General features: G+C 41.1%; 1 long non-coding RNA gene across 1 annotated transcript; it reads left to right on the top strand.

Moving 5' to 3' along the window:
• Positions 1–1,970: 1,970 nt before the first annotated feature.
• LOC131277334 (uncharacterized) lies at positions 1,971–11,488 on the top strand. The gene is made up of 3 exons (XR_009184523.2): positions 1,971–2,090; positions 2,201–2,370; positions 11,273–11,488. It is a non-coding gene; the product is annotated as an uncharacterized lncRNA (long non-coding RNA).
• The last annotated feature ends 13,717 nt before the right edge of the window (positions 11,489–25,205 follow it).

Here is a 25,205-nt window from a genome sequence, read left to right on the forward strand (position 1 = left end):
AATATCCCATCCATTCTAGAGGATTTTTAAAAAATTTTCAATGAGATAGCTGTATTATAGAAAATTTGCCAGTTTACCCATTTTTACAGCATGTACAATTTACTTGAATCAATTACATTTACAGTGTTTTGTTACTGTCACCAAACATTCAATTCCAAAACTTTCTCATTACCTGAAACAGAAACTCTGTAGTTATTAGCTATTAAGCCCATTCTACTTTCTGCTAGTCCCTGGTAATAAACTCTAATCTATCTGTTTCTATGAATTTACTTTTTCTTAGCTTTCAAATAATTGCAATCACCAACTGTTTTACTTTTGTGCCTGCCTTATTCAGTACATTTTTAAGGGTCATGCATATAGTAGTATGTATCAGAACTTCAATACTTTTTATGGCTCAGTTATATACCATTGTATGGATATACCACTTTAAAAAAACTTATTCCTCTAAATGAGCACACTTAGGTGGTTTCCAGCTTTTGGGTATTGCAAATAATGCTGCAATAATACTGGTTTCAAGTACCTCTTTCAGCCTCTGTTTTTAATTCTTTAATATATAAACCTAGTAGGTAGCTGTCATATAGTAGTTCTAGGTTTAGCTTTTTGAGGGAATGTCAAACTATTTCCCGAATTGACTGCTTTGTTTTAGATTCCTATCACCAATATATGGGGATTCCAGTTTACTCATATCCACATCTCTATTTGTTATTTTCTAGTTTTGTTTCTTTCTAAAATGTTAGCCACCCTACTTATTAAAAATGGTATCTCCATTTCCTTAAAGACTAACCCTCTTCAACTGCTGCTGGGAAAGTGGAATGGTGCAGCCATTTTGGAGGATGATTTGGCAGTGCTCAAAAGGATTATATAGAATTGCCATATGATTGTGCAATCCCACTACTGGGTATATATGCATAAGAATTGTGACCAGCAACAAATGAATGGATAAGCAAATATGGTTTATACATACAATGGAATATTACTCAGCTGTAGGAAGGAATGGTGTGTTGATATATGTGACAACATAGATGAATCTTGACCTTATGTTGAGTGAAGTAAGCCAGTCACTAAAGGCAAATACTTCTTGACCTCACTGATATGACCTAAGTTTATTTAGGAGACTCACAGAGATTCCGGAAGATAGATTAAAGGAGACAGAAAGGGAGTTGAGTGTGGTGAACCAAGCTCAATATGGGCAGAGCCTATGATAAGGCAGAAAGGGGTGGTTTGGCAGTGGATGGGGTGATGGTGATGCAGGGATATGAGTGGGTTGATGGAACTGGAATGGAAGGGTGAGCAGGGTGGAGGTATTTAATTTGGACTGTATGGAATTGTGGAAGTCTTGGAGAAAGGAACAAGTGTACTTGGGATTTGTTGGTTTGTGTTGGGACTACAAGGATGGGAATGTTCTTTTGGCAAATACAGCAGGTAGGTCACTGGTGCAGTGTACCAGTGCTAGGGGGGCATACAGAAAAGGATGCCCCTGGGGGATGCTTCAAAGGAATATGAATGTGTTCATGTTGTCATAAGGTGTTATATCAGTGGATGGAGACCCACAAACAATGAGAAAACATTAAAATTCCATTCTGGGAATCCTGCTATATACTCAAAGAGAGGGGCAAGAATCTCTAGAGTACATGGGCAGTGCCAAATAAAAGCAGACCAGTATGTCAAAGCCTCATTATTAATGCATAAGACTATGAACCTTATTCTTGGAAAATCGAAACTTAGTGGCTAACATAGGTTCTGAGGGAAGATGGAGGGAAGAATAGATGGATCATAGGGCATTTTGAGGGCATTGGAACTGTTCTGTGTGATTTTGCAATGATGGATACAGATGATTGTACATTGTGTGAAAATGTATAAAAGTATGATGCAAAGTGTAAACCATAACGTAAACCATTGACCATAGTTTGTAGCAATGCTTCCGTTTTTTTTTTCAATTGTAACAGATGAACCCTACTCATGTATGATGTTGCTAATAGGAATAAATATGAGATGGGAAGGGGTGCAGTATATGGGAATCACCTATATATTCTTCTATTTTCTTCTCTCTTTTTTTAGGTACCAGGACCAGGGAGTGAAACCCAGACTTTGTAAGTGGGAAGCCAGTAGTCAACCACTGAGCCACATCAGTTCCTTTGAGTTGTTTTTTTGTGTGTGTGTTTGCTTTTTTCATTTACTTTTTGTTTGTCTTTGTTTTTAGGAGGCATTGGGAATCATACTGGGACCTCCCATGTGGAGAGCAGGCATTCAAACATTTAAGTCACATCTGCTCATTCCCTATATTTTTGATGTGACATTTCTGTAACCTAAAGCTTCTTTGAAGATAAAGTGAAAAAAAATAAGACGTTGGGGGAAGATACAGATGAAATTGTAAGTATACATAAAAAATAACAGATATTAAGGTGATGAAAGTCACAATGCAAAAAACTTTTGACTTTCTTTATGGGGAGGTTTTGAACTGCACAAGTTACAGCTATGGCAGGGGAGATCTGCTGGTGCAGGGTGACAGTGAGGGACAGATGTGTGGGGAGGGGTGCACCTCAGGCATGCCTCTAGGGATTATGAATGTGTCCATATGGTCATGGGGTGTTATCTCAGTAGATGGAACCCATACAATAACCAACAAAACTTTCAATTCCCATTCTTGGAGCCCTGCTACATTTTCTAATACAGTGGCAAGAATATCTTCAATACATCATCAGAACCTAGCTAAAAGAGGACAGACCAATATGCTAGGCCCTTGATATTAATGCTGGTAGTTATGACCTTCATTCTTGTAAAATTGTAAAAAGACCTTGACCAAGAGAGGGAATATTAAATACAAATGAGTGTTTATGGCTAGGATACTTCAATATGAGTCAGGAAGTCATTCCAGAGGAAAGTTTAGGCAGGTCACAGGAGGATCTCTGTGGCTGCCATAGTAAATAATGTCTCAGGCAGGAATGTTCCTGAGGGCTCTAAAGACATCTGGACATTCTAGCCAGGGCAGATATCCCCAGGAAATTGGCAACCCATCAGTGGGCCTTACCTTGGAAACTATGGACCATGGTTAGTAGCAGTGCTTCAAGATTTATAAAAAATGTCCCACATTAATGAAAGATGTTTTTAATGGGTAAAGTGTGAGGGGGTGGAGGTGGGGTATATGGGAATTCCACCTAATTTTGCTTTAACTTTCATGTAATCTAAAATTTCCTTAAAAGTAAAGGGAAAAAAGACCATGAGTACACATAGGTAAAACCCTTAGAAAACTGTGGTACAGTGTCAATTTTATATGAATACTCAATTACTCAATCCAAAAGGATGTGCAAAAACTTAACTGTTGTTACTTGAGACACAGAACCTAGAGGGCTAAAGAAAATGGAGGGTAGGTCAATCAGATTTCAATATACAGTCCTGCATACATTTTAAATTTCTTATTAATGCATTATTTTTGCTGCTATTTTGTATGAAAACCCTACTGTCCCAAATTGTGGAATACAACAATTTCAGTAGGTTTTTGTATCACATCTTTAGCAATCCAGAGAGGCACATTGATGAGGTCCATTTGTGCTTTCTGGAGTCTGGAACTTCAATGCAGAGTCATGGCTATAGGTAGGCTGGAAATATCTGGGCTAATTTCACCCATGACTGTGCTCAGAAGCTATATTTTGTTTAGTTTGTTTAGAAACTATATGTGTTTAGTTTCTTAGCACTTCTATAATACATTGCCACAGACTGGGTGGTTTGAGAACACAAACTTAAACCTTCACAGTTCTAGGGACAAAAAGTCCAGCATTAATGTGTCCATAGCACCATACTCTGTGTCTCTCTCTGAAGATCCTTGCTAGGAACCATTCCTTGACTCTTCCAGCTTCTGGTGGCTCCAGGTGTCCTGGCTCCTGGCAGCATGACTCTATTCTCTTCCTCATCTCCACCTGGCCTTCTTCTCCAGTGTTGGTCCATCTTCACACAGCCTTCTCCTCTCTGTCTCTTCCCTTCTTGTAAGTGCACAAGTTGTATTATATTGCAGTTCACCCTGATTCAGTAGACTTCATCTTAATCACATTTGCAAACATCTTATTTCCAAAAGTGGTCACACTCACAGGTACCAAGGTTTTCTCCGTGTAATTTGGAGGGACACAATTCAACCACTGATGTTCTGTCATGGTAGGTACGTGACAATATGCCTTTGTCAAAATGCACAAAGCTGAGGATTAGGAAGAGTGAGCCTCCAAAACACTGTATCAATACTGTCCCTTCAATTGTTCATACCACAGTGATGAGAGTTATTAACAGGGGAAACTGCTGGCTCTAGACTGGGAGGGTGGCAGGGGAATATGTGGGAACTGTTTGTATTCTCCACAGTTTTTATGTGAATCTAAAACTTCTCTTAAAAATATATCAGATTTTTAATAATCTCACAGCACTTTTTCAGAAGATAACTCTTCCTACTAATGTTCAGAAATAGACTGACCAAACATTAACTTAAAATACAATCTACCAGTAAATGTGAACCAACTTTAGTTGTAACTACATTTTTAATTATGTGGTTGTGGCACTACTGACTCATTACTAAAAGCAAAATTTCACATGTGAATTAAGAAAACTATCATGGTTTAACCTTTTTAAAGGTTTTTCTCAATATGGAATACTTAGTATCTACAGTCAACATTACTGATGCAATAAAATAATTGCATTTCTACTGTACTGTCTGTGGAATATTTTCTAGGGAATGTTTGAGGACACTCCCTTTTCTTTGGCCAGATGCTGATTTTGAGGTTTCCAACTGAATGGGATTATCAGATAGTAGATTTTTTGGACTGGGTAGGAAATTTTCTTTTTTCATGCTTGAGACAAGAACTGGGAAAGGCAATCACAACAGAACTCTCAGGTGACATCCTTCCAACAGATGAATGTAGGAAATCATTATTAATTTATTTACAGTTCACACTGTGATCCCTTATTTACAGTCTACACAGGTGTCCCACTTGAGTCAAAGGTGGGTTTCAAAAAAAGTTGTAGTTTGGGATTCACTTTAGACACCCAAAAGACAGATGTAGGGTACTTTATATAGATGACACAGCATAGGAAGGCAGCAGAGCACAGTGACCAAAAGCATGGTCAACTGTGTTCAAATCTAATTCAGAGGCCACCCAAAACAGGGAACATTATGTAAACTTTTTGTGTCCAGTTTTCCATGCTGTCTTTTGAAGATTTTAGCCAGACCTGCTTATTAGTTTGTATTATGAGACTAAAAATAAGCAAATATAAGGAAATCCTTAAGAAAAATGCCCAATATACCATAAAAGCCCCAGAAGAGTTCACTTATTAAATGTTGGGAGGAATTTGCAAGAAACTTGCTAGTGCCTCCTTCCAGAGTGGGTGCCTGATGGTTCCAGGACAGGGGTGGGTGGACACTGACTTTCAGCCCTCAGTGGGGTGATCCTTTACAGCTCACGGAGAACACGTGCTCTGTTCTGAGATCCCACATCAACCCTGTGTGGTCACAACACTGCTGAGTGAATGATTCTAGTCAGGAAATGTAGTCAGTGTCCCCACTAAGCAGATTCTGGGGTTACAAGTTACCTCCCAGGAGCTGTGGAGAAAGGCCTGCCAACTACTTTATTACAGGAGAGAGAGTGGTTCAAACCCTCACCCTGCCTTCTGCCTAAGTGAGTTCTCTGACCCAAACCATGACTCAGGTTTCCTCTCATAGAGTTCCTCTGAAGGACCAGGGAATAACAAAACTTGTGAACATCGTGCCCCAAATACTCCCACTGTCAGCTGCCTCATGTGAGCCTTCCTGGGGGCATGTAATCTCTCCTAGTGGTCAGGGGTGTGCTTGATTCCCATCCTGCCTCAGAACCCACCTTTTCACAAAGAGCTGCCACATGAGAGCTCTGCAGAGAATGTGCTGTCCTTGCACTCAAGTCTGAACAAGCAGTGGCAGAGGAGAGAGTCCCATCCATAGCTATCCCCACCCAGGACTTTCCTCAGCACCTCTAGCCTCCTTTCTTTGGGCCCCAATTGCTCATGTACTAAGGGATGTCCCTTCTTCTCCCTCCCTCAGGCTGCACTCAGTTACCTGCGCCCTCTGCTATTATCCCACAGAAATCCCACCATGAAATCTGGCAAAATCATATGCCCTTTTAGGTAAAGATAGACAATCCATTAGTGAGAAAGGATAGTGAAGGGAATCATTCCATTTAAGTTCAACATTTGTCTTACTTATGGTCTAGCTTCCTAAACCATGAAACCACTAACAAGTCTAATATGTGTTATTATGGTCAACATCTAAAGAAGCTTATTTTGTAATGTAAAACACAATGGAAAAAAATTATTCTATTTTCCCCATACTTACTATTGAAGAGCATACAGGGCAGTGAGAAAATCAGTAGGTAACTTCTTAAAATGAAAATTTTGGATAACCCCCAAGGATTAAAGGAAATATGTATATTGGTTTATAAACTGACATTTGGAAACTCAAGTTCTTATAGCTAGGTTTGGAAAACTAGTTATATGAATGGTACTAACATACCCTAAGTATACTGAGTTATATATACACTTAATGATGAATAGAGGTTGAAAAGGGTGTTAAAAACATCTTTAGTACACCTCATCATATGAAATGCATCCTTTCTGGTCCCTACTAATCCAGATTCACTCCATATTCTGCAATAATTATTTTACTACATCTCTGCTGAGTAAAATAACATTAACACAGACATGGTCTTGAGGAAGAGAGTGAATGGTAAAGAACTTTATAAGAAATGCTAAATTTTTCTAAAGGGAGACTCATTTTAAGGCAACCAGCTTGATAGATGGATCTAAAATATAAAATAAGAATTAAGAGAAAAGTATAAATCACATCTAAAACTCTTTAGGACAAATTGGAGAGGAGAAACCAGAAGAAAAGTGAATCATATTTTGTGGAAAAATTTCCTGCCAATTTTTTGGGGATTGAATTAATCATGTAGGCCAATATGATCATACCTCTCAAGCAGCAATTGAGATTTCCCATCTCTATGTACTGTGGAAACTAAGCTGGGAGCTTTTACACCTGCTACCAACTCCAAATCTCTCTGGGCATAGAGTGACAGTTAGGACCATGAGCCTTATGTGCATCATGAGATAACCATGGCAACCGGTCATCACAGAATTTTCAAAGGGAATGTATTCTCCATATTGCAAGGTCCAACTGCTGCTGTGTGGCCATTTTACTTGGCCATCAGCATTGAATGGCTGTTTCTATATCTCAACATCCTCTCCAATATTTTTTATTTTCTGTTTCTTAATAACACTATTATAGTGAGTGTGACATGGTATTTCAGTTTGGTTTTGAGTTGCATGTCCATAATAGCTAATGAAGGTAAGCATCTTTTCATGTGCTTTCTGTTCATTTGTGTATACTCTTTGGAGACACAAGTCTTTTCCCCATATTTAATTGGGTTTTCTTTCATTGTATTGTTGAGTTTTAGGATTTCTTTGTATAGTCTAGGTGTTAAACCCTAATTGAATATATAGTTTCCAATTGTTTTCTCCCATGGAATGACTTGTCTTTTCATTTTCATGATAAAATTATTTTAGGTGGAAAACTTTTTAATTTAGATGAGGTCTTATCAATTTTTCCTTTGTTGCTTGTGCTTTGGGTGTAAAGTCTAAGAAACCATTGCCCAACACGAGGTGCTGAAGATCATTTCCTATGTTTTCTTCTAGAAATCTTATCTTACTAGTTCTTTTAGATCTTTATACATTTTCAGTTAATTTTTTGTATATGAGATGAGATCAGGGTCCTCTGTCATTGTTTTACATATGAATATCCAGTTCTCTTAGCATCATTTATTGAAGAGACTATTTTGAATGGACTTGGCAGCCTTGTCAAAAATCAATTGGCCATAGTTATGAGAGTCTATTTCTGAATAATTTTGAGGGTCCATTCAGTTCAATTGGTCTATGTATCTACTTGTCCCAGGACCATGTTGTTTAGGCCACTGTAGCTTTGTAATATGTTTTAAAGTGAAGAAGTGTGTGTCCTCTGAGTTTGTTTTTCATGATGGTTTTGGCTTTTTGGGACTGTATGTCCTTCCAAATAAATGTGTTGACTTGTCTTTTCCATTTCTACAAAGTTGTTTATTGCAATTTTCATTGGGACTGCATAGCATCGGTAATTCATATATCTTGGTATATTTAACCTTCCAATCCATGAGCAGGGAATATCCTTCCATTCTCTTAAAAATTCTTTTTGTATTCATAATTTTGAAGTTTCCCATGCATAATTCCTTTACATCCTCAGTTAAATTTATTCTGGTAGTTGGAAATGGACTCTTTTTTTTTCATTTCTTCCTGAAATTATACATAAATACTACTGATTTGCTCATGTTTATCTCAACAAACAGCACTTTGCTGGAATTGTTAGCTTGAATAACTTTGTTGTATAATTTACAGGACTTTCTATATTTAAGATCATGTCATTTGCAAGTAGAAAGTTTTACTTCTTTTCCTAATTGGATGTCTTTAATTTCTTTTTCTTGCTTACTTGGCTCTGCCTACAACATCCAGTACAATGTTGAATTACATCGGTGACATTGGGCATCCTTGTCTCATTCCAGATCTTGGAAAGTTTTCAATCTTTCACCAGTGATATGGTGTTTGCAGTGGTGTTTTTCAAGTATGCCCTTTATAATGTTGGTGAAGTTTCCTTTTATTCTTATTTTTCTAAGTGATTTTAGGAAGAAACGATGCTGGATTTTGTCACATGCTTTTTCTGCATTAATTTAGATGATATTGTTTTTTTTTCCCCCTTCATTTTTGGTTTTTAAACTCTCCAATCTTTGTGATTTCTTTCTGCTTGTGTTGGATTTAGTTTGTGCTGTTGTTTTGTTAGTTCTTCCTGATGTGCAGTTCGGTGTTTGACTTTTGGTCTTTTTTCTTTTGTAGTTTAAGCATTTAGGGTTATAAATTCCCCCCTCAGTACTGCGTTTGCTACATCCTGTAAGTTTTTGTATGTGGTGGTTTTGTTTTCAATCATCTCAGAATGTTTCCTAATTGCTTTCCTGCTTTCACCGTTGAGACCATCCTTAAAAATGCTGCTTTCTCAAAGCTGTTGAGGGAGAGAATCAATGCCCAAAGGATGTTCATGAGCCACCAGAATGGCCCCAATGCTGACACAATTTCCTGACTCTACATTTCAAACCCTAACAATTATGTCATTTCCCTCACATGAACCCCCCCCAAAGGTCTAGATGAAGTCTAGACTTGTAGCCCTCTTCCCACAGCATTTTTACATTATCTGTCACCTACTTTGGCGAGCCTCTCTGACAGTCAAGGGACATCCCTGAGTGACTGGTGGTCTATTTGGCTCCCCAAGCTGGTGCAGAACCCTGGACATCCCAGACCAACTGCTACACAGCAGCTCCTCAAATGATTAGCTTCACCTTCCACTGAACAACCCTGGGTGATCAGTTGATGTTCATCAACAGGGATAGTGACCCACTGCACCAGGGCTTTTTGGTTCAATGGATGAAGTCTGGAAGCCCCCAGCTTTTTCCCTGGCTAAGGTCTTCAATCCTGTCTGAGCAGCCTGGATTGAAAATAGGCATAGAGTTCACAAGCACTAATTATGTACCTTCCCTGCAAGTGTTCTTCCTCACCAAACCAGGTCCATTCTGGAAGATATGGGTCTGAGACCTTACAGTCCTTATGAATTTTACTGACCATTACTGATACTACATGCCTTTTTCTTTACTGTTTCACAAGCTGAACTCACTACAGATCTGTGACAGTTAGGCTAATGTGTCAACTCAGCCATGTAACTGTGCCCGGTTGTTTGGTCAAGCAAGCACTGGGCTAACTGTAATACAAGGGCATTTATGAACTTTTAGTCACCATTGACTCTACTGCAGTGGTAAATCATGGATAGCTGGTTATAATTACATCAGTCAGGGGCATTGCCATCAGCAGTGAGTGATGCTTAACCCAATCATTTAAATGCCACCCAACATTAAGAAAGCAAAAACCCAATTAAAAGTTATTAACAACCATGATTGTAACATTCTTACATCAATATCAAAATGTACGTGTTAAGGCTAGGGGAGTACAGAAGAGATATACTAAATGTATGCTATGGACCATATTTAGTGGTAATAGTCTGATGATAAATCTCATAATCTGTAGCAAATGAATGTTCCACAATGGTGTGGTTGTTGAAGGCTTGTAGTATGGGAATTCTGCATATCAGCATGATTGTTTTGTAAGTTCACAACTTCATATATATATATATATATATATATATGGGGGAAGTGATTCTGGCATTGAAAGAGAATTGCCCAGCCCATCTTTGTACAGCCAATATGTTCCAGAATTTGTCAAGAACCTTTACTGGACTTTCATTGCAGCCCCTGGTTGCAGCCTGCCTGTGGAACCTGGACTTGTGCATCCCCATGGCTGTGTGAGAGATTCTTATAGAATCACATACTATTGACATAATTTCTTGTTGATTCTAGTTCCCTAGAGAACACTGACTTATACTGCTTTGTACAGGGAGTGGTTTTTTTTTTCCAATTTCTACTCAATTTATTCATTTTTTAAAAAGATATTACATTAAAAAAATATATATATATATGAGGTCCCCATTCGCCCCCACCACCCCCACCTCACCACTCCCCCCTCAGTAACACTCTTCCCCATCATCATGTCACATCCATTGCATCTGATGAGTACATCTCTGGGCATCGCTGCACCCCATGTCCCATGTTCCACACCACAGCCCACACTTTCCCATGTTCCATCCAGTGGGCCATGGGAGGACATACAACATCTGGCAATTGTCCCTGGGGTACCACCCAGGACAACTCCAAGTCCCAAGAATGCCTGGGAGTGGTTCTTGAGGAACAGAGTCTTTACATGGGGTGTCTGAGATGGTTTTGGGAGTTTTGCAATAGTCTCTTTAATTGGACTCAAGGGAACTGACAATTCCCTTTCCAATAACAAAGAGGCTGCTAATGGTTTATGGTGTGAGTTAGCAATCGAGATGCACAGATAGCATCACTGGATTCCCCTACTTCTATACTTATAAGAAGCAAGGATCTGGGTGAGAGTGTTTTCAATACCTTAACAGAGTTCTGTGCAGTCAAACAGTGTAATGATGTTGGCTGGCTCCTCCTAGGTAGTCTGGATAGTGTTACAAAAGAAAGAGATGAGTTAAAGGCTTCAGATTTGAAACTTAAACTCCACATGGATGATGCAAAAGTTTCTATGTGTGCTCTGAAAGAAAATCTTGTCTCCTGTGCCACAGGCTTGAAATATCTGAGAACCAAACTCAGACTCTTATTGTATGAGTAATGGAGTTACAAAGGAAACTAAAATCCCAATCCTGCAGGGTTTCTTCAAACTGAAGACTTTGATTGGAAAAGAGTGGAATTCAGAGAATTGGGATGGAGATATATGGTATGATGATATTGATGGAGACATTGAAACCCTGAATTCTGCTGTGACTTTATCACATAAGCGTGCCATGGCCTGCCCTGTCCAGATCATACCTTGCCAACCTTGTATCATCCAACCTCCAGCCTGCTCCAGGGAGTCTGAAACAACTTCCAGCCCTGAGGTGGGTACCAGCCAAACTGAAGCCTGCCCTGCCCAGTCTCTGGCCTGCCCCAAGGAGTCTGGACCTCCTCCCAGCACTGAGACATGTACCAGCCAAACTCCAGCATGCACTGCCTAGCCTCCAGTCTGCCCTGAGGAAACTACCTTCCAACCCCTGCCTGAAGAGATTAATCCTGTCTCACCAGAAGAAAATGCAAGAGAATGCCCTGAGGTCAGTAGCTTGCAAGGCATTTCTAATCCTTCTCCTTACCCACCCCCACCACCTCTCTTGTATTTGAGACCTATTACTAGACTAAAATCACAACAAGACCCCAAAGGTGAAATACAAAGTGTGACCCATGAGGAAGTAATGTATACTCAGAAAGAATGGCATGAGTTTTCAACTTATATAGACAGAAATCATGGGAATATGCATGGAAATGGATACTAAGGGTATGGGATAATGGTAGAAGAAATATAAAGTTGGATCAGACTGAATTTATTGATATGGGCCCACTAAGCAGAAATTCTGGATTCCTTGCTATAGCTGTATGGGTTAGAAAGGGCTTTAACAGTTTGTTTGGGTGGCTGATTGAAGCATGGGCCAAAAGATGGCCTATCATGTCTGAGGTTGAGATACCCGATTTATACTTGTACACAGTAGAAGGAATTCAAAGGTTTAGGGAGATTGTAATGCTAGAATGGATTTACCATTTTAGAGCTGCCCACCCACCCCAGAAATGTCCAGAGGACACACCTTTAATCAGGACTGTAAGGAATAATTTTGTAAGACTTACTCCATCTTCCCTGGAGAGCTCTGTGGTTGTTGTTCTCTGTAGTCCAGAGATAACTGTGGGGGGGGGGGGGCTCTGATGGAATTAGAATCCTTAAACATTATGGGGATGATTGGATGTCAGTCTGGTAAAAGTCAAATAGCAGATAATCTCAAAGTCAAGGTGGGCATGGCTACCACCATGAAAGGCAGATTCAAAAAAGCACTCAAAATAGTCTGAGTTACGTAGATTTATGGTATTGGATAATACATAATGGGGGACCTAGCAGTGAAATAAGCAGTCTATTAATTTTCTTCACAATCTTTATAAACAGAAGTGTTCTAGGTTGAGTGAATAAAACCCTAACTCAAATTACAGATGCAGAGTATCACAGCACCTTAATCAATTCCCAGACTTGAGATGGTTTACAGACCCAGAGCCCCTTGAATGAGGAGAAGGCCAATTCTCCTTGGGGAAGGATCCCATTAAACTGCCCAAACTTTATACTGTTAATCTTCCTCCCACTTTTCCCCAAGGAGACCTACTTTTACCAGAGTAACTGCATTGGGGAAAAGGAAATGATCAGACATTTTGGTAATTATTAGATACTGGCTCAGAAGTGACATTAATTCCAGGAAACCCAAAATATCAGTATGGTCCGCCAGTCACAGTAGGGGCTTATGGAAGTTGGATGATTAATGGAGCTCAGGTCTGTCCCACAGTTGGTCCAGTAGGTCCCTGGACTCATTCTGTGGTTATTTCCCCAGTTGGGGGATGCATAATTGGAATAGACATACTCAGTAAGTGACTAGATAAATCCCCACATTGGATCCCTGACTTGTGGAGTGAGGGCCATTATGGTTGGAAAGGCCAAGTGGAAGCCACTAGAACTGCCCCTACCTAGCAAAATAGTAAATCAAAAGCAATACTGGATTCCTGGATGGATTGCAAAAAGTAGTGCCACCATCAAAGATTTGAAGGGTGCAGGGGTGGTGATTCCCACCACAACCTCATTCAACTGTCCTATTTGGCCTATGCATAAAACAGATGGATCTTGGAGGATGGCAGTAGATTATAGTGAACTTAACCAGATGGTGACCTCAATTGCACCTGCTGTTCCAGATGTGTTACCATTGCTTGTGTAAATCACATTCCCTGGTACCTGGTATGCAGCTGTTGATTTAGCCAATGTGTTTTTTCTCAATTGCTATTGGTAAGAACCACCAGAAACAGTTTGCTTTCAGCTGGCAAGGCCAGCAGTATACCTTCACTGTCCTGTCTCATGAGTTTATGAACTCTACAGCTCTATGTCATAATATTGTCTGCAGGGATATCGAACATCTCTCCCTCCCTCAGGGCATCACACTGGTCCATTATATTGATGATATCATGTCGATAGGACTTAGTAAGCGAGAAGTAGCAAAGACTCTAGACTTATTAGTAAGGCATTTGCATAAGAGAGAATGGGAGATAAATCCAATTAAAATACAAGGTCCTTCCACCTCAGTGAAATTTCTAGGTGTCCATATATGATCCAGCAGATCCCATGGTGCTGGAAGTTTCAGTGGCAAATAAAGATGCTACCTGGAGCCTTTGGCAGGCCCCTACAGGAGGATCACAATGCAGACTCTTGGGATTTTGGAGCAAAGCCCTGCCATCCTCTGCAGATAACTACTCCCCTTTTGAGAAACAGGTTTTGGCCTGCTACTGGGCTATAGTGGAGACTGAATTCTTAACCATGGGACATCAAGTTACCATGAGACTTGAGTTTCTTATCATGAGCTGGGTATTGTCTGACCCACCAAACCATAAAGTTGGGAGTGCACAGTTGCACTGCATAATAAAGTGGAAGTGGTATATATGAGATAGGACTCGAGCTGGTCCTGAAGTAAGTTACATGAGGAAGTAACCCAAATACCCATGGTCACCACCCCTGCCTTGTTACCTTTTCTTTCCCAGCCCACTTTTTTGGCCTCTAGGGGAGTCCTTACAATCAGTTGATTGAGGAAGAGAAAACTTGGGCCTGGTTTATAGATGGTTCTGCACAACATGCTGGTAGCACCCAAAAGTGGGCAGCTACAACACTGCAGCCCCTTTCTGGGATATCCCTGAAGGACAGTGGTGAGGGAAAATCCTCCCAGTGGGAAGAACTTGGAGTAGTACACCTGGTTGTTCATTTTGCTTGGAAGAAGAAATGGCCAGAGGTGCATTTGTTCACTGATTCATGGGCTGTTGCCAATGGTTTGGCTGGATGGTCAGGTACTTGGAAGGAACATGATTGGAAAATTGGTGACAAAGAGGTCTGGGGAAGAGGTATGTGGATAGGCCTTTTTGAGTGGGCAAAAGACATGAAAATATTTGTGTCCCACATGAATGTTCACCATGGGGTGACTTCAGTAGAGGATTTTAATCAAGTGAATAAGATGACCTGCTCTTTGACTAATGCTGTCTCTTTCCCCAGCCACTCCTGTCATTGCCCAGTGGGCCCATGAACAAAATGGCCATGGAGGTAGGGATGGAGGTTATGCATGGGCTCAGCAATATAGACTTCCCCTTACCAAGGTTGACTTGACTATAGCCACTGCTGATTGCGCAACCTGCCAGCAACAGAGACCCACACTCAGCCCCTGAAATGGCACCATTTCCTCAAGGTGACCAGCCTTCTACCTGGTTGCAGGATGACCTCATTGGACCACTCCACCATGGAAGGGGCAGCGATTTGTTTTAACTGGAATAAGACACATACTCTGGATATGGGTTTGCATTTCCTGCATGCAATGCTTCTTCTAAAACTACTATCTGTGGACTAACCAAATGCTTTATATACCTCCATGGCATTCTACACAGCATTGTTTCTGATCAAGGAACCTATTTAACAGCAAAAGATGTGTGGGAATGGGCACATGCCCATGGAATTCACTGGTCTTACCATGTTCCCCATCACCCTGAAACAGCTAGATTGATAGAATGGTGGAATGGCCTTTTGAAGACTCAAATACAGTGCCAACTAGGTGGCAATACCTTGCAGGGCTGAGGCAGTGTTCTCCAGGAGGCTATGTATGCTTTAAATCAGTGTCCACTCTATGGCACTGTTTCTCCCATACCCAGGATCCATGGGTCCAGGAATCAAGGGATGGAAGTGGGAGTGGCACCACTGACTATTACCCCTAGTGACCCACCAGGAAAATTTTTGCTTCCTGTCCCTGCAACCTCAAACTCTGCTGGCCTACAGGTTTTAGTCACAAAAGAAGGAGTGCTGTCACCAGGGAACACAACAATGATTCCATTGAAATGGAAGTTAAAACTGCTACCAGATCTCTTACCTCTGAATCAACAGTCAAATAAGGGAATTACTGTACTGGCTGGGGTGATTGATCCTGACTGTCAAGGGGAGCTAATACTCCAGCTACATAATAGGAGTACAGAAGAGTTTGCCTGGAATACACGAGATCCTGTAGGGCATCTCCTAGTACTGCCGTGTCCTATGATTAATGTCAATGGAAATTTGCAACAACCCAATCCAAGCAGGACTAACAATGGCCCATATTCTTCAGGAATGAAAGTTTCAGTCACCCCACCAGGCAAAGAACCATGGCCAGCTGAGATGATTTCTGAGGGTATGGAAACATGGAATGGGTAGTGGAAGAAGTGATAAATATGAACTTTGTCATGTGACCAGTTAGAAAAGTGAATGGTCATGAATCTTTCTTCCTTGTTTCATTATTATGATGATTTTATATGTACACAAAACAAATTTCTTTGTCTTCTTCCCCAAACTTTTGCCTTATAATATAACAAGTTTTATTGATTTAATGTCATAATATTTGAGGATATTAAGTTTGAGAGTGAATATTACTCAACAACTTGCACCCTATTCTATATGGAATTAATATGTTTCCAGTTGTACACAAGAGAGTTGAACATTGTTAGGCAGAAATATAGATATATGCATGTCTGTTACTGTTTTTGCTTAGAGACTAAGTATGGTTTAAGGTAATGTGTATGGGTACCAGGTTGACAAGGGGTGGACTGTGATGGTTAGGCTATTGTGTCAACCAGACCATGTAATTGTGCCCAGTTGTTTGGTCAATCAAGCACTGGACTAACTGTAATACAAGGGTATTTATGGACTTCAGTCACCTTTAACTTTATTGCAGTGGTAAATCATAGATAGCTGGTTATAATTGCATCAATCAGGGAGATTGCAATCAGCAATGAGTAACACTTAACCCAATCAGTTGAATCCCTTAAAAAGGGGAAGCAATTCCAGCATTGAGAGAGGATTTCCCAGTTCATCTTCAACAGCCAACATCTTCCAGAACTTGTCATGAACCTTCATTGGACTTTCATTGCAGCCCCTGGTTGCAGCCTGTCTGTGGAACCTGGACTTGTGCATCTCCATAGTTGTGTGAGAGACTCTTATAGAATCACATACTATTGACAGATGTTTCTTGCTGATTATTTCCCTAGAGAACCCTGACTAATACAAGATCCAATGATTTATGGTTCACAGAAGAGCAGATACTGTGGATTATTTGTTCTTTCAGAGGCTTCCACAACCTTTTGAGAACCCATCCTGCTTTCAGCCCAATCCCAAAACCCCCAAGGAAAACAACCAGCCCTGTTCTGTGAGATGAGCTACAACCTTCCCTATGTGTCCCAATAAGACATTTGAGAGAATTGCATCCCTCTGTTAAGGAGGGTAATTACACGCCTACATCATCAGAGAGTCCCACAAATTCTTACATATCTAGGTCAACTGAAGCTCAACCAAAGACCACTCCATGTGATATGATTTAGTCTATCACAACCTCACAGGAGAGATATGCTTCAGTACATGAGTTTTCACAAGGCTTTGCCCTATTTTAGCAGAGATGACAGAAGCAGGGAGATAGAGTGAGTGCAAAGCTGAATAGAAGAAACAAATCAGTGGCCCAGTGTATAAAGTGTGGCCCAAAGGTGACCAGTTCCATTCATGTATCTCACCACAGCCATGGGATTCTAGTGAAACAAACAATCCTGTGTTGTAGCTCATCACATTTGCTTAATGTGCATACAGGAAACAGCTACTTATATGTAAATGCAAGAATCTCAACAATATCTGTGGATGGGGGTTAAAATGGGTATATTGATGTGAATTCCTGAAGTTGACCATATAAATAAAGACAGGATTAAACAGTAGACAGAAGGAAGGAACTGAAAGGCTTGGTGGCACTGCAGTCAGTATGGACTCAGTCTTCTTTCACCCCTCCCCACCCCCCCAGTACATTGATGCTCAGAAATTTGCTTCCATCTTCAAGTCTAGAGCCACATAAGTGGTCTATTTAGCTAGCTGGGCATGGCAGCCACCTCCGAGCCTCCCCTTGCCTGTGTGGCAGTCAAACGTCTTCACTTCACTCTGTCTATAACTATCAGATTTGGGTGAGCAATTCCTTGACTTCCTTTTATTCCTGTGGACAAATCTAAACCATCTTCTCTTACCACCTGTGAGGCTAAGTTGATAGTCTTCTGGCCATCCAGCTCATGTTCTCTGAGGACCTCTGGTACAGCAGGGAGGGGTGTGGATCTGGACTCCTGCCCTCCAGGGAAACCTCCAGTATTGCTGTATGGGCTCATGAAAATGGAATTTTGTTTGGCACGTGAAGTCATGGGAGAGGTCTGTGAGTTCTGGATGGAGCTGCTTTCTGAGCAATTGGAACCGAGGTTTCTCTTTAGAGGTCAAGGTCTTCCAGGAAGGAGGAGAGGCCCCCACTGACACCTGGAGCATAAATGTGAACTTTTTGTGCTCCCAGAGCCAAAGAGGCTCATCTAAGACTGTGCAGAGCTGGTGGCAGGGGCAAAGCTTGCCCAGGCAAGTGCCCATAAAGAGCAGATACATAGGGTGGGTCTCTGAATATCTTAACCATGGTCCAGAAAAACTCTATTAAAGGCAGAGTCCACCCTGATTGACTTGTGCCTGGGGTGCAATGGAGGAAAGAACGTGCACAAACACAGGCAGGATATTGGTGTGTTAAAGCCTGTGGTCCAGCCCCCAGGACACTCCTCATTACTGGACTCTGTTGCTTGAAAATCATGTTTGGTATGATTGAGAAAGGACTTAATGGTAGATATACCCAACCTTCTGCTCCAGCACCAGCACTACCATCATCCATGTAAGGCAGGAGTCCCCTGAACTTGCAGGGCAGAATCAGGTGGGTCATTGGTCTTAGACTCTTGGAAGCCTACTATAGGAGGAGCTGTGGGGTCAGCACCAGGAAATCTTGCATTTTCTCCAGGGTGACTGGCAGCCTCATGCACAGCTGAAAAGTAGAGGCCACCCAGATCCTGCTGTAGTATGGTCAACCTTGGTAGGGAGGATAGCTGGAAAAGACCGACTTCCCCTCTGACCCAGCAGTTCTACTCCTAGGTATTCAGCCAAGAGAAATGAATACTGTTGCTCACTCCACAAGTTGTATGCCAATGTTTTAGGTGCTTTATATATGTCTCTTAGATAAAGGACTATTTAGGTCACATAATTTTTCTAGAGTTTTTTGCAATTGTTTTTTTCTCTCTATTTTTTGAAATTTACATTAAAAAAATATAAGCAGTCCTCAAATACCCCCCACCCCCCTAACCCACTCCTCCTGCGGTCACCCCTCGGGCTGAAGCATGGTTTGCTGGCCTGGCAGGGGAGCGGCCGTGGTAGGCCAAGCCGCTGCCCTCATAATAGGGTGGCTGGTCGGACTCACCGCCACCCCTTAAGGGAACTCGGCATGGGCGCAGAGTGCCCTCGGGTCTCCCCTTCTTGGTAGCCATGCTTCCGCGGCCGCCCCTCCTCCCAGATGGCGCCACCCGATGCCTGTGGGGCGGCACCCTTCTTCTTCTTTCTCCCTGCGCAGGCGCAGGGCGGAAAATTCCAGTCTGCCCTTTTCCCCTCCCCCGACAGCAGCAACAGCCAGGCGTGGGCGGAGAAATCCAGTCTACCCTTTTCCCCTCCCCTGACAGCAGCAACAGCCAGGCATGGGCGGAGAAATCCAGTCTGCCCTTTTCCCTCCCCCCGACAGCAGCAACAGCCAGGCGTGGGCGGGAAACTCAAGTCTGCCCTCCACCCCAGCAACAGCAGCCACCAATCCCTAAACCCTGCCCCTTCCCCCAGCAACAGCGACAGCCAATCCCTAACCACCACCCCTCCCCCATCCAGTACCGCCCACTGACCTTTCACCGGCAACCAATCAGAACAGGGCGTGACTTCGACCAATCAGCCTTCCCCAGCCCCTATAAAACTGTTGCCTCTCCCTCAATAAAGTGGACTTGCGTGTTTACCTTGTCTCCGCGGTAGTTCTTCTGCTGTGCGCCCTCCAGTCCTGAGAGCCCCCGACAAGGGCCTGGCCTCCCTTGTCCCCAGTTCATCGCCTGCTTCTCCGGGCGACCCCTTCGTCACCTGCTTCTCCGGGCGACCCCGTCAGCCGAACTGCGCAACCCCTTGTGAGACCGATCCCTCGTCTGCTGCCGGACCGACCCCTCATCCCAAGTGGGACCGACCCCTCGTCCCAAGCGGGACCGACCCCTCATCCAGAGCTGGACCGACCCCTCGTCCGCAGCCAGACCCCACCTCTACCGACCGAGCAAGCCGCCGCATCCTCCCACATGAACAACCTTTTTCAGCATCGTGGGACATTCATTGCATTTGATGAATATATTTTGGAGCACTGCTGCACCACATGCATAATGGTTTACATTGTAGTTTACACTCTCCCCTAGTCCACCCGGTGGACCATGGCAGGACATACAATGTCAAGCATCTGTCCCTGCAGTACTACCCAGGACAACTCCAAGTCCTGAAAATGCCCCCACATATCTCCTCTTCCCTCTCCCTACCCTCAGCAGCTACCATGGCCACTTTCTCCACCTCAAAGCTACAATTTCTTCCATTACTAATCACAATAGTTTCATAGTACATTATCAGCAAGTCTACTCTTGTCCATACTCTATTCCTCCATTTCTGTAGACCCTGGGATGGTTGTGTCCACTCCACTTCTATATTGAGAGGTGGTTTAGATTCCACATGGATGATGGATGCAATTCTCCTGCTTGCAGTTGTAGGCACTCTCGGTTCCCTGGTGTGGTGGTTAACCTTCTTCACCTCCCTGTTAGGTGGCTGGGTTAAGTCCAATAAACCAGAGGGTAGGAGTTGCGAGTCTGCTGAGGCTCAGGACCTGGCTGTCACATGGACAGTCCAGAAATTCAGGTCTCCTGAGTACACACCAACAGTAGCGCCAACCACAGATCTGGTGAAAGTAACAGAAGAGGCATGTGTAGAAAGGTCACATCTGAGTCCAACTCCATCACACTCAGGAACACAAACTCCAAAGTTGGGTCAACTGACATGGCACTGAACTGATTGCTCTGAGAATAACATATGTATACCGATCTAGTCAAATGTATTAGAGTTAACATAGCAATTCAACTGACAGCCTTTGAAGCACTTGAATCATTTCAACCCCACTTCTTATAGTGGTCACCTACATTCCCTCTACATGGAGGGTGTCCTCCCACCCAGAGTAGAGTCTAACTTTTAAAAAAATATTATACCTTTTAAAATATATGAAACAATTTTAAAGTTTAAAAATAGGTTATTTCCTTTACCCATTTCTGGACTATATCTTTTATTCTTGAAGCTTCCTTCTTGTATCTTTTCTATTCAGCTTGAAGCAGTTCTTTCACATCTTTATAGAGGAAGGACTCTAGTGAAGAAGTCTGTTTTTCAGTCTGTCCTTTCTTAATTTTCCCTTCAAAGTGTAAGCAACATTTGCAGCCTAAACTCTTTTTGGTAAATAGCAATTCCTTTCTTTCAGCACTTTAAAGTTAAACTCCCTTATGGCATGTATGTTTTCTGATGGGAAATACAGTTCTTCAAAATAATATTTTCCTATATGTAATGTTCATTTCTCTATGCCTCTTTTCAAGATGTTTCATTTCCCTGTGCCTCTTTTCAAGATTTTTCAAGATTGACTTCATTTCTTCAATTGTTTGACTGGATTTTCTCCAGGTGACATTTTCTGAGATCTTTGGGATCTGTATTTGCAAAGTTGGGTGGTGTTCAGTCACTTTTAACTTGTATTTATTTCACATCAAATTCTTTCTATCTCCTTCCATCTTTGGAATGAATATTAAAACTTTAAGTGTCCTACAGTTCTTTTAGACTGTTAATTTTGTATCCTCTTTCTGTGTATATACTGAGCTTAAATGATTTCTACTCATCTAGCTTCCAGCATGACAGTATTTTCCTCTGATGCCTGCATTTTATTAAGCCCACCAGTAATTTTTTTGTATTTGATAATTTAGTCTGAGCTCTGAAATATTCATTTACATCTTTTAATTCCTTCTGTTTATCTACTGAGAACTCTTTTCTTTCCATTCATTCTAAGGATTTGGTTTCTCATTGAGCAACATATAGTAGGTATTTTGATTACCCTTTCTGTGGTTATTAAGGACTGATTCTGTTTATAAGTATTTACCCTTGAAAAGAGAGCAAATTTATCTAGTTCTGTTATAAGACATTACCCTGGAGAAGAGAACAGATTTACCTGGTTCACTGCATGTTATGTACTATAATTTTGGGTAATATTCTGGTTAGCATGCTTATTGTATTTTGATACTTTTTCAAAGTTGTTTTTATAATGTGAGACAATTAAAGATTCCATGTGAATTTGAGGATTAAGTTTTCCATTTCTGTAAAAGTAAAGTAGGAATTTGATAAATATGTCATTGAATCTGTAGCTCACTTTGGGTAGTATTGATACATTAACAATACTTTGACTTATGAGACATGACCAATGGATGTCCTGCCTTTGGTTTCAGTCTTCAATTGTGTTCAGCAGTCTTTTTTCTAGTTTAGTGTACAGTGTTGCACCTATTTCATTAAATTTATACTTAGGACTTTTTCTTTTAGATGTCAATTGAGTAGAATCTTTTCATTTTCATTTCAGATAATTCTTTGCTGGAGTGTCAAAACGTAACTAATTTTTGGATTTTTGTTTTATACTCTGCAAATTTACTGAATTCATTTAGTAGATCCATTTTTTTTTTTTAGTTTTCTTTTGGATTTTGTATATAAAGGATCATGTAATCTTTGTAAAGAGATAGCTTTACTTCTTCCTTTACAATTTGTATGCCTTTTATATTCTCTTGCCTAATTGCTCTGGACAGAACTTCCTGTACAATAATGAGTAGCAGTGATGAAACTGATATACCTTAACCTGTTCCTGGCCTTGGGTTGTGGATGTTCAGAATTTCACCATTGGCTATAATTTTAAATGTGAGTTAGTGTACACGATCTTTCATCACATTGAGGAAGTTAATATCTCAAACTATTTTCCAGAGTGTTTTTTTACATAAAAGGATATTGGATTTTGGAAATATCTTTTCTTCGTTCATTGAAATGTTCATGCAGTATTTCCTTACTTGAGAAATAAGGATTATAACATTGAATGATATTGTGTTGAACCCCTCTTTTGTTCCTGGGATAAATCACCCTTGATCAAGGTGTTTAATCCTTTTATTTTTTATGTAGTTTTTATTTTTTTTAAAAAAAGATACTTAGATTATATGAATGTTACATAAACAATATAGGGAATTCCCATATGCCCTGCTCCCTACCCTCCCATACTTTCCCACATTAACAACATCCTTCATTACTGTGATACATTTGTTACAATTGATGAACACATTTTGGAGCACTGGACCACTAAGCTTGGATTATTGTTTACACTATAGTTCACATTCTCTCCACATACCTACATACATACATACATACATTTATTTCTCTCTCTCTCTCTCTCTCTCTCCTTCCCCTCCACCCCAGTTGTCCACTCTCTGTGTCTATTTGCTGCATCTTCTTTGTCCACTTCTGTTGTTGTCAGTGGCATGGGAGTCTGTGTTTCCTTCTGCTGCATCATCCTGTTGTGTCATTTCTCCATGTGGGTGGTGCCATTCTTAGGCAGGCTGCACTTTCTTTGGCACTGGGTGGCTCTCCTTGCAGGGTGCACTCCTTGTGTGTGGGGCTCCCCTGCATGGGGGACAACCCTGCATGGCATGGCACTCCTTGCATACATCAGCACTGCACATGGGCCAGCTCCACACGGGTCAAGGAGGCCCAGGGTTTGAACTGTGGACCTCCCATGTGGTAGATGGATACCCTAACCACTGGGCCATGTCCGCCACCTCTCTCCACATTTTTGTAAGTTATCACAAGATATATAATAGCCTATATCTGTCATTATAATGCCATTCAGGACAATTCCCACATCCTGAAAATGCCCCCAAAGTAGACCTGTTTTTCCCTCTCCTTCCTCTCAGAACCTCCAGTGACCACTGCCTCCACATCAGTGATAAAAGTTCTTCCATTGCCAGAATCATAATGAGTCTGTAGTAGAATAACAATAAGTCTACTCTCATCCATTGTTCATTCCCTGAACTGGAGGTTTCTAGGATAGTGATGCCCACTTAACCTCTGAGAGGGGGCTTAGATCCCATGGGGCAGATGGATGGGACTATCTTGCTTCCATTTGCAGACTCTCTCTGTTCCTTGACATGCTTGTTGTCCATCATCATCTCCTTGTTGTCCTGGGTGAGTCCAATGAACTGGAGAGTAGGTGTTGCAAATCTGTTGAGAGTCAGGGCCAAATGGTACATGGACAGACCAAAGATTTACGTCTCTTGGACATACACCTCTTAACTCTGGTACTAAAAATAGGTTCAGATATAAGGGACAGAAAAGCCTCATGTAAGGAAAATGCAACTGAGTCCAGCTCTGACACACTGGGATTTCCAGACTGGCCACCTTAAAATATTCAAAGATCCAGTTTTTTGCACATGCACTGAAACAAGAAAAAATACTACACACACAAGGTAAAAGACAGTTAATAGAAACTATCCCCCATTAAGCTCAGATTTTAAAAAATTTATTGAAGTATATCTCTCATGTAAACATACATAAACAATAAACAAATATTAATAGTTGTGAACTTACAACACATATAGAACATCATACAGGACTCTTGTACCTCACCATACCACCAATACCTTGCATTGTTGTTAGAATTTTTAACTAATGATTAGAGAGCATTGTCAAAATATTATTACTAACTGAAGTATTTTCCCCAACCCACCCTATTATTATCTTTATTTCATTTATATATGAACATACAAAACCGTAAGTGCATAGTAAAAGTTGGGAACTTACATAGCAAACGTGCATAATATAATACAGGGGTTCATTAATCAATCCTTCACCAACACCTTGCATTGTTGTGAGATATTTGTTACAAATTATGAAAGAATATTGTCAAAATCTTCCTAATTACAGTCCTTATCTTCTATTTCATGTATGTTTTCCCAATCCATGCTATTATTTTTAAAATATATTTTTTATGACAGAAGTTGTAAATTTATAAAAAAATTGTGCACACATGCAGAATTCCCAAACAATACCCCTCTATCAACACACCACACTGTGGTGGGACATTTATTACAAATAATATAATATCATCTGATTGTTACCACATCCATAGTCTACATTTAGCACACATTTTCCATACTGCCCCATAATCAGTACTGTACATCTTTGGCATAAATGAAAGAATATTGTATTATTACTGATATCCACAGTCTATAGGTCACTCCAGTTGTATCTTTCCCATGCTTCTCCACATTCCCACGACCCTGCAATAAGTACATTTACTCTAGCTAACAAAGGACAATCTTGCATCTATACCATCAACCATAATTCTCATGCATCTCTTGGTTTACTGTGCTATTCAGTTCCCAGAATATTCTCTAGCATTTTGTTAATTGGCATTTACATACCTAGACTACTACCATTTTCAGCCA

This window comes from Dasypus novemcinctus (assembly GCF_030445035.2).
Source record: "Dasypus novemcinctus isolate mDasNov1 chromosome 8 unlocalized genomic scaffold, mDasNov1.1.hap2 SUPER_8_unloc_1, whole genome shotgun sequence".
Classification (NCBI taxonomy): domain Eukaryota; kingdom Metazoa; phylum Chordata; class Mammalia; order Cingulata; family Dasypodidae; genus Dasypus; species Dasypus novemcinctus.